Source organism: Cupressus sempervirens, chromosome 11, assembly GCF_028749045.1.
Source record: "Cupressus sempervirens isolate cs-2001-9-10 chromosome 11, ASM2874904v1, whole genome shotgun sequence".
Lineage (NCBI taxonomy): Eukaryota > Viridiplantae > Streptophyta > Pinopsida > Cupressales > Cupressaceae > Cupressus > Cupressus sempervirens.
In genome coordinates, this window is record NC_143128.1 from 551,424,269 (window position 1) to 551,436,307 (window position 12,039).

Sequence of the window (12,039 nt, forward strand, 5' to 3'; positions counted from 1 at the left end):
ATAATGTGTTGATTGTATCGTTCATCTATTTCCCTCAAATTTTCATATAAAACTCTAAAACATCCTTGTACAAACTCTGATGAATGAGTTCAATCATAACTAATATAGAAGTGATACTCTCTCAATACTTTTCTATCATCCTCTGTGTTATCATGTGCATGAATAAATGCTATGTGTAAAAAAATTAACACTTGTATAGAGTTGTAATATATTGGTTGCACTTTATTTTGAGGTTTTAGTGTATAATTTTTAGCAAAATCAACAACCAACACAATCATACACAAGGTAAAAGTGTCCTTACACAACTTGAATTGCTCATCTAACCATCTAGCTCTATGTGTATGACCTATGTAGTCACAAATTATTTTCTCTTGAAACAATTTCATAAAATCAGCTACACATACATCACTTTTCACTAATTCACACCTTTTTAATTCTTTTCCATCTTTAACACCATATATAACGATTTATACTTTCCAATAGAAACTAATCACTTACCAATTTCATGTATGGTATCTAGATGTAGGCATCTATGCAACTTTTTCAAACCACCACATTGAGGGGTAAAACCTTTCAAACACATTGTCTTATAATAAATGCACCCATCATCTTGTTTACATAGTACACTTGCAATAAATTCTCTTAGTGACTTAGGAGGTAATTGTAGATCGCATTCCTACAATATTTCATTAGTATGAAAAGTATAAAATAAATGACGATAAACATCATAATGCATAGACTACTCAACATGTAGTGCATGTATGATTTATCTTAACATAGAATTGTTTTGTCATCTCAAAAAACCTTTGGCTGATTTTAATTTGAAGAAATATTTGAAGAAAAATTTCATAAAATTGTGTTTGAGTCGTATTCAATTTTTTTTTGCATGTGGCTCATGATTAGTTTTTCCAATTCATCTTTTGACAACATCTTTTTGGTTTGGTGAAGCCCTTGTATTGTCACGTCAAAATTTTTCTATTAATGTTCTTAGTGCATCAACAATAACTTTATCCTTACATGGGAGTCTACCTTGGAATGACCAAAAAGAAGTCTCATTAGAATTCTTAATTTTCTCTTACCTCACTAAGGCTTTGACTAACGTTGTTCTACTTATCCTTAACGATTTACTTGTTTTTCTTACCATACAAGTTTTTTTCATTTCCTTTCCCATTATGGTTGATGTGAGGACCCGTTGACTTGTATTAGCATCTTTAGTATGTGATTTTGAACCAATGGATTTGTATGCATCAAAGAGATTTCTAACAATGCTTTTCTTTCACTACTATTTTTAGATGTTCTTAACCCCAAAATTCTCATTATCTCTCTAAATTTCAGATTTTTAACCATTTCAACAAAAAGTTAGCATCTTCCACTTTGATTTAAATTTTCAAAATAGTTATTCAAAATCTTTTTAAAAATTCTCCTACAATTTCTTTCTGAAATTTTATCATGCATTGGCTTCAAACTATTTTCATCAATGTCAATCAGAAACTTTGGTTTTCTATGAATTATTCTAGGAGACATTGATGTATGCACATTCTCTATATTTTCATTACTTACATCATGTGCATTCATCATTTCAACTTGAGATATCATATTAGGGGCATCAAGTGACGTAAGTGTATTTATCATAATCATTTCAATTGGTGTATGTTTAACATTTTCATTTGTCAAATTATGTGGATTTGCAACATTAATATAAATAGGTAGATTTTCATCACTTACATTGGAGGCATTTGATGATGTACCTTCATGTAATATCCTCTCTTGTTCTTTCCCATGATTGTAGATAAAAATTACCCTACAAACAATAACATGAATAAAATAAATAATAAGATACTAACATGATTATTTTATGCTCAATCATAATATACTAACATAAAATAAGATGTTGGCACATGAAAAATATAAAATTAAGCATTTCCAAGCACAAAAAAACTTACACTTGCATACTTGGTATACAAATACATGTGAACAATATTAGAATCTAGTACAAACCACATTGAAACAACATAATAACCATTAACATGTTGTTTATTTACAATTTTCAATAACCTGATCAAGTTATTAATTTCTACTTGCATTATCCATATGGACAAATAACTTGATCAGGTTCTATTTTATTACTACACAAAGGTAGATTGAAGGAGGGAGGGAGTGATGGAGAGAATGAGAGAGAAAGGGTGAGAATAGGATAAAGAGATAAAAGGGGATACAAAGAGGAAGAGTGAATAAGAGAGATGGAAAGTGAATGGGGGTGAGAGAGAGAAGAGGATAGGAGAAAGAGAGAGAAGAGATATGAGAGAGAAAGAGAGATTAGGGGATAGGATAAAGAGAAATAATTGGAGAGAGAGAGAGATATAGGATGGAGAAAGGATTAGCAGATAGGAGAAAGAGAGAGAGGGGGGATGGGAGAAAGATAGAAAGGGGATATGAGAGAGAGATTAGGGGATATAATAGAAAGAGTGAGAGAGAGGTGGAGAGAATGAGTGAGAGAGAAGGGGATAGGAGAAAGAGAGATTTAGGGATATTATAGAAAGAGTGACAGAATGAGTGAGAGAGAATGGGATAGGAGAAAGAGAGAGGGGATATGAGAGAGTAAGAGAGAGAGAGAGAGATTAGGGGATAAGATAGAAATAGTGAGAGAGAGAGAGAGAGAGAGATTAGGGATATGATATAAAAAGAGTGTGAGAGAGGTGGAGAGAGAGAGAGAGAGAGAGAGAGAGAGAGAGAGAGAGAGAGAGAGAGAGATTATGGGAGATTAGATGACATGATAGAAAGAATGAGAGAGATAGATGGAGAGAATGAGAGAGAGGGAGAGAAGGGGATAGGAGAAAGAGAGCGAGGGGATATGACAAAGAGAGAATGAGAGAGAGAGAGGATGGGATGGAGATAAGAATTAGAGGATATGAGAGAGAGAGAGAGAGAGAGAGAGAGAGAGAGAGAGAGAGAGAGAGAGAGAGAGAGAGATTATGGGAGATTAGAGGATATGATAGAAATAGTGAAAGAGAGATGGAGAGAATGAGAGAAGGGGATAGGAAAAAGAGAGGTAGGGGATAGGACAAAGAGAGAATGTGTGAGAGAGAGAGAGGATGAGATGGAGAGAAGAATTAGAGGATATGATAGAAAGAGTGAGAGAGAGATTATGGGATAAGAGAGAGAGATATATAGAGATAGAGAGATTATGGGAGATTAGAGGATATGATAGAATGAGATAGATAGAGAGAGATATTATGTGAGATTAGAGGATATTATAGAATGAGTGAGAGAGAAGGGGATAGGAGAAAGAGAGAGGGGATATGAATATGTGTGTGTGTGAGAGAGAGAGAGAGAGGGAGGCAGAGAGAGAGAGAGAGAGAGAGAGAGAGAGAGAGAGAGAGAGAGAGAGAGAGAGAGAGAGAGAGAGAGAGAGAGAGAGATTTGGGGAAAGGATAGAAAGAGTGAGAGAGAAAAGGACAGGAGAAAGGGGGAGGGGGGATAGGGGGAGAGAGAGAGGGAGGGGGGGCAGAGAAAGAGATTAGGGGATATGATATAAAATGTGAAAGAGAGAAGGGAATAGGAGAAAGAGAGATAGGGATAGGATAAAGAAAATGAGAGAGAGGGAATGATGGAGAGAGATGACAAGATGGAGACAAGAATTATGGGATATGATATAAAAATTTTTATTATAATACATAACTCTCTCTCTATCTCTCTCTCTCTCTCTCACTCTCACACTCTCTCTCTCCCTCCCTCCCTCAATCTAACCCTATGAAGTAGTAATACAAAACCTAATTAGGTTCTAAATGCATTTTTTATTTTCATAACCCAATTGGGTTATTTGAATCAAAAAAATTGGATCGGGTTATGGCTTGGTGATAGCCTAGGACAATGACCCAAAGGCTTGGGAGACTATTTTCCCTCCATTTTTTTTCCTTTATACATTTTTTCATCTACTAAGATGAATTATCATCTGTGTCTTCATCAGGTATGTTAATTTTTGAAGTGGGTATATATAAAATCTCCACCATAATCTTACACATCTTCTTAGCTTTCTAACCATATAAGATTTTCTTTTTTTGGACAACATTAACATTGTAAACTTTAATTACTTTTACCAATGACTTGACATTCCTCATAGACATATGTCTACCATTTTTTTAATAAATTTTGATATACTTAACCAAATTCAAAATAAATTACATATTATAGTTCTACACTTGATTATATACACATTTTAAAAAAAGAGTTTCAATTTTCAATTATTTTGACGCAAGTTATGTCAACACATGAACATATACCAAAATTTTAGGATGTAGTCTATTGATAATTTATAACAAAAAAATACTCATCATAATATTACAAAAATGTACACAAATTCTAGATATGAATCGTAGCTATCATACTACCAAAGGGATATGAAAAATACTAAATATAACTGTCTTTCATGCTACACATGAAAATAACTATGTTATGTTTTCTAAAAAACTAGGAACTATTTTTTGTGTGCATAGGGTTTGACCCACCTAATCTTATCCATTTTGTAAAAAATCTAGTAGTTTAGAAAGTAGATTCAGAGTACTATAATTTATATGTTTTATGCATTTTTTCATTTTTAGTAGATGACCTTCAAATGTCTCAACCAAGTTTAGGGTTACCTAAGTTTAGCAAAAAAGGTGTCCACTTATACCCCCCTTTTTGTACACCATCATGGTGCACTTACCCGAAAATGTTATAGTTGTAATGAAGTAAGGAATATTTCCTTCAAATGTCTTGAGAAGACTACAAGTTTTTTTCACTAAGCTATATCAAATGGGGAAATGATGAATAATGAACTCAAATAAAGAGTTAGAAGAATATGTTGACACAAGGACAAATGAGAAAATTGGGGCCAAAGGAACACCTAACTGTCTACTCACCTTGTTGAGTAAACAATATGGAAGTAAACACATGGAGAAAAACACCAAAGAGAAAGGAAATAACAATATGTTTATTAATTCATCAATTTAACCTCACACATGCCCAATCTTAAGACCTTTGAGGTTACAATCAACAAGATCACAAATTATAGATTTAAATCTTGATCTATAGATCCCTGATTATACTCTTCTAACTCCCTTAACTTTGCATTGCTAAACCTAAGCCTAGACACCCTTATTTATACTCGTCAAAATGTCTTATAGAAGATTCTAGATCATTACATAATAGAAGGATAACATCAAAATGGTCAGAACACATCCCAAGACAAGATCCTTACATTAAATTCACAATCCAAATTAAACACATAAGTTAGCTCACACTAGGAACCAAACATAGAAAAACTATGTCAAAGAAGGAATTGAGCATAAAAAAACATATAAAAAAACATTAGGTTCACTTGATACATGAATTAACACTCAGTCACCAAAGCACTCAATCAATACTGCATAACTCGGCCAACATTGAAGTCAATAGTAACTGCAATTCAATAGCCACTAGAACTCAATGGTATTTGCAACTCAACACTAATAGGAAAAATGAACAAAGATGAGAAGGATAGAAAGACAATGTAGGATGCTTCTACATTAGACAACCAGGGTTAAAAGAAATGATTATCCTAAATCATGTAAGTGTCACAACTTGAGCTAAATCCAACTCAAATTGAGAAACCCATGTAGCATCTTCAACTATTATGTTCTTCCACTTCACAAAAAACTCAAGGTAACTCTTTCCTCTTCTCCTCTTGCCAAATATTTGATCCAATATCTATTCAACCTCTTCAATTTGTTTCTTAGGATAATGACCAGGTAAAAAAATTCATCATATGACTCATGATACTCATACAAATCAGCAACATTGAATATAAGAGATATATCCATGTCATTAGATAACTCAACTTCATATGCATTACCACCATCAAAATTTCTTAAGATCTTACAAGGTCTGAACTTCTTCATCTTCAACTTACTCTATGTATAGCAAGGAATCTAACTTTCTTCAAATGAATCACACCTCATCACCAACTTCAAAAACATGATGTCTTCTAGACATTTTAGCATTCTCCTTATATTTTTAATTACCTTATTCCAACTTTAACTTAGCTTCCTCATCCAAAGACTTCATAAAATCATCAAACACTTCTCCTTCAACACTTGTTTTCTCTTGACCAAAAATATCCCTCAAATCTAATACTTCCCTAGGCTACATTTATTAACAATTTGAAAAGGTATTTTTTTTAGTACTCCTATTCACAAAATTATTGTATGCAAACTCAACTTGTGCCAATACCATATCCCAATTACTCGACTCATCTTTCACTAAACATCTCAAAAAATTACCCAATCTTCTATTCACAACATATATCTATCCATATGTCTTTGGATGGAATATATAACCAAACTTTAACTTAGTACCCATTTTCTTCAACAAAGTCCTTTGACAATAACCAACAAACATGTTGTCTTAGCCAAAGATAATACTTTTGGGAAATCCATGCAATCTAACAATCTGTTTGAAGAAAATCTCTACCACATTCACTATGTCAAATTTTTTCTTACATGGTATGAAATTTTTCATCTTAGAAATCTATAAACAATAAAAATAAAATGGAATCATACATGCTTGTTTTCTTAGGTAATCCAAGAAAAAAATCCATACTAATGTCACTCCAAGGTCTCTTAGGAACAAAAATAGGTGTATACAATCTAGTATTCTAACTTACTCCTTTTTCAACTTGACTGGTTGGTCAGCTTAATACATTAGTAATGAAGGATTGGACACCCTTTAATAGTGATTCTATGGTTACATAGTATCATGTGTTTTACTTAAAATAGTACAGTGACTTCATTTAATTTATCAATCTAGGAGCATAAACTTGAGAGGGTGACTATAAAGTATATGCTCTAATTCTTCTTTAAGTCATTATAACTAAAACAAAGGCAATGTTAGAAACTAAAATGACTACTTAACTTAAAAATTAAGATAATGATACAAATGGTAAACTTATCTATGCACCTATACTGCAAGAACAATTCATTGATTTTGTTATCAATGGTTGTAGGAGAAATATAATTCTATCTTACTTAGAAACAACAAGGAATTGAAATCTATTATAACAAAATAGTTCACTCACCAAGTGGAACCCCTTGGATGAGTGGACATAAAAGACAAACAAGATAAGAGATATAAACTTGAATGATGCATTCTATTCATTCATGGTGTACGATTACACTTGATTAAAACATTATCAGACTCTACTACTAAGAAAGTCAACTTATTCTATTCTTCTTCCAAAACTGTGCTCAAAGCTACAACAATTGATTATTTAAAGGAAACTACAACTACTTTCTAAATCTAAGATCACTCCATTAATGAGGATCAATTATAGACTCATAAATTTTGAAACAAAAACAACATTACCCTCAAATAAGTCCTCCAGGAATATAGCAAGTTGTGGAGCTAAATTCGTGCACTACAACAACAAAAAGAAATAAACAATTTACTCCACTTGTGACAGTTTAGCAATCTAGTTGGCTTTGACTTTGTTATTACTAAAATGTTGACTTTTGAATATCCATGACAAATACCTATAAAATAATCAATGTGCACACGACCTCCACATACATATATTTATTTTCATCATCAATATTAGAGAAAAGATGTAAAGTTCAAATTGCCACTCTTACAAATCCTATGGCTGCAGGAGGAAAACTATCCAAAACATAGCATAGATGGGGAAAATTTTATCAACATGTAACATTACTTCATTATGCCATTTCTATTCATGAATTTAAGAAAAAATAGCATCTTCAAACTATCCATATTCCTACTTTATGTTTTCACACATATATATATATTACATATCCATAAAAACCATAAGTTCATATGTTTGAAACCATAAAGTCATAAATATTTGCAAGATAACTACTTAAAAGTAAGATAAAAAAGAACTTAGAAAAATTTCCTTTTGGAGTCCCTTCATTCCCCTAAATTGAACTATTATTGGTCCTCAACAATCATGAAGTTTTTGATTCTAGCTTGAACTCTCCAATCACTAGGTGTCCTCTCCCCTGGCTCATTCTTAGCATAGTCAAAGTATCCATAATTTTCTTTAAGCCTTATCCATCACCAAACTTCTTCTATCATATCATGATCATTTGTGTTACGAATCACTATTAGTAGTGGCTATAGAAGAGTGGAAGGTTGAAACCTTAATGGGAGCTAGTATTTGCATCGACTCCTTCCCAAATTGATATACCATGGAATTCTAACAGTAGCAAGAATTGAATTTTGAGGAAAGTGGAGCTCTCTTATCTTCAAGTCATGTGGCATCTATGTCCACCTTTTTCTCGAAGAAACAATTATTGTCTCAACATCTCGAGATGAGTGCTACTCCCAATTTGTAAAGACTTGATCTTTGACTAAGCATAATTTATTAGCTCCACTAGGATTGCCTAGAATAGAAATCCAATCCAAAAATGTCTGAATAGGATTTTGAACTTTTGGTCTCATGAGAAGAGGAGTTGTCATTTCATTGTCCCTGTAAGGTGTACCTTGATGTTCCCTGATTATCTCATTCTACATCTAAGATATTACTACTCTCAACTACACATCTCCTATATAAAGGAGTGAGTTCCACTCATGTCATTAGGCACTGCCAAATTAGGGACGTATAATTCATAAAATAAATTGTTTAAAGGAATTTGAATAGACTGGAATGTGTCATAAAAGTCATGTAGAGTTGAAATAGAGGGATTAAGTATTTCCACAACTATTGTCAATTTGAAATTTACAAGTTGTTCTTTGAGAAATAATGCATACATCGGTGATGGTGATCTACATTCCATCAATTTAGTAATCAATCCTATAATTTGTTTAATCCTCCCATTTAAGATTTTATTTTGATTTGAATTCTATTTCAACTAATGGTTTTTTTCATTAATAACATTTTTAAATTTTTCTCTTTCCATCTTCCATTGAGCTCTTTCCCAAAATAATTGTTGGAACAAATTGATCTCTGTAGACAAGGGTGTAGATAGATTGGGTGGTGACAATAGTTCTTGGTTAAAAATGTCTATCCAATCAGATGTTGGATGATAAATTTTGTGGTGTGAAGCATTCTCCTTTCCTTATAACAAGTGTTGTCACCACATTCTCTTCCTTACTAGATCCAGCTCCTACTTTAGCTAGTGTGTCTAGTCCATCCTGATTGAACTTTTCCATTACTTCAATAATTTCTTGCCTAATTTTTACGTAGCCCTCAAAAGGAAGATCTTCTAAATTCCCACTAGTGTCCTGCATCATAGAACTTTCTTTAAACTCCTTAGATGCTTTAGGATCGTCAGACTTCTTATCACTATCAACAAGTACATGGTTAACACTAAGGTCAACTTTGGTTTGTGGACTCTAGTTATTGCACTCATTATCACTAGCTATGTTTTGTTTCAATTTTCCCTCTGAAGAAGACTCCTTATGATGTAGGAGTATCTTGCGTCAAAAAGTAAAGGGGGAAATAATTTTATTTTTTATTTTATTTTTATTTTTAAAAGAGGAAAAAATATTATATAAAAAATATTGTGGAGGAGAGAGAAAGTGATGAAAATAAGAAGAAAAAAATTAAAATAAATAAAAAATGGAGAAAAGAGGGAAAAGGCATTCAATAGGTGGCATTATTAAATGTAACTTGTGGCTAAAGGGTTTATTTAATGCAACTTGCTAAGATGACTTGTGACTTGAGGGTTTATTTAATTTAACTTGCTAGTGGCCAACTTGTGGCTTGGTTTGGTATAAGTACAGGGCCTTATCTTGTCATTATTCATCATCCATCCTTGAGAAGAGGATGTAGAGGAGAAACAAACTTTGAAGAGCTAGTAGTTGTAGCTTGGAAAACAAGGTGATTTCTTGGTGGGCTTGCAAATACAAGTTGAGATCTTCCCTAGAGGTTTCTACTAGAGTGTGGATCTAGAATAGTTAGAGTTGGGATTGGATCTTGAGAGATCTTGCAGAATTACTATTTTAATTTCTTATGTATTTGGTCATAACCCAAAAGTCCTTACAGCTAGGCATGTTGGATGTAAATCTTATGATTATATTATGAGAATTGGCATTATTTGGATCTAATTATCTATGGTATTATTTATTCTTCCATTGTGTGGTTATTTGTTGGGGGCGAGGACATCTCCTTTGGGGATTATCTTGCCTTGCACTATGTCTAGTTGTATAAGAGTGAAGGTTGTTCCTAAGTGTATAGACAAATTACCAAACTTGAGGTAGTTTGCATTAGGACCTTGGGAGGACATGTAGATAGATATATGGTTGTGAAGATGGAAGGTTGATCTTGTTTGGGAAGATTGATTTCTTGGTAATTTATTGCAGAGGGTTTGTGAAAATCTTGGAAGATGGCTCTAAGAAGATTGGACCCTAAGGTAATTGTGAATCTCTGTGATGTGGTAGAGAAGAGGTTTTCAGAGATGTCTTCTTAGTTTGAAGCTAGTTTGGTTGATCAAGTTAAGGAAGGGATGGTTGAGTTTCGTAGAGATTTATGGAGTTGGAGTCTATCGATCCAAAATAGAGTTGTCTGGCTAGTTAGAAGACTTGTTTGAGAGAGAAGATGGCATTGCAAGGTCAAGGTGGAAGAGTTTGGTTTTGTTGATCAATTTGTGGAGCCTAATATAGAACTTGTAGAGCAACTAGAGGCTATTGCTAAGGATATTCCTAAAATTGTTGATGTTGGGATGAAGATATGCTTTCATGATTAGCTCATTAAGTCTGACATGGAGATTTTAGAGCATCTTGTTGTGAGTAATGAGATGGTTGGTGTTTTGAGTCTAGAATGTGTTGATGGAGATCTACATATTGTTGCTGATATGGAGTTTTTTGTTTTTGGTGTGGATTCACTAGTTTCTAATGTGGATGAGGGTTTGTTAATGAAGCATTATGTTCAGTTTTTTCCTGGGAGTGAGCATGTTAATTAAATGTCTGAGATTTTAGTGTTTGACAAATGGATGCAAATGTGGATGATTTGTATGTTGGTTTTATTGTCCCTAAAGGAGTGGAAGCCTTTAGTGAAGATGAAGATGGTTGCCAATGTTTCTATTGGCATCAAAGTGTGGGACACACTTTTCTATCAATGTGGGGGGTCTGATGTAGGAGCATCTTGCATCAGAAAATAAAGGGGGAAACATTATTATTATTTTTTCAAAAAAAAAAAAGGGAATTTTTTTCTAAAAAAAAAATTATGGAGGAGAGAGAAAGTGAAAAAAATTAGAAAAAAAAATGAAAATAAATTAAAAATGGAGAAAAGAGGGAAAATGCATTTAATAGGTGGCATTATTAAATGTAACTTGTGGCTAGAGGGTTTATTTAATGTGAGGACTAATTTAATGTAACTTGCTAAGATGACTTTTGGATTGAGGGTTTATTTAATGTAACTTGCTAATGGCCAACTTATGGCTTGTTTTGGTATAAGTAGAGGGCCTTGTCTTGTCATTATTCATCATCCATCTTGGAGAAGAGGATGTGGAGGAGGAGAAAAATTTGAAGAGCTAGTAACCACGGGTTGGAAAAAAAAGGAGATTGCATGGTGGGCTTATGAGCATAAGTTTAGATCTTCCTTAGAGGTTTCTACCAGAGTGTGGATCTGGACTAGATAGTGTTTGGGTTGGATCTTGAGGGATCTTGCAGAATTACTATTGTAATTGCTTATGTATTTGGTCATAACCTAGAAGGCCTGATAACTAGGAATGTTTGATGTAAATATTATGATTATATTATGAGAATTGGAATTATTTTGGATCTAATTATCTATGTTATTATTTATTCTTTCACTATGTGGTTATTTTCTAGGGGCTAAGACATTTCCTTTGGGGATTCTCCTACCTTGCACTACATCACCTTCACAAAATCAAAAGACTCTAGGTTAACCATTGGATCAGAGGTTTTAGTAACCCTATTTCCTTCATAAAGCCTCACACTTCACCTCATAGGAGGTGTAGATAGGCATGGAGGATTCTTTTGTTTCCTCTTGCTTGCAGACATTTCTACCGTAGGTACTTCAGGAGGTTTTTCTAAAGCTTCCTCCTC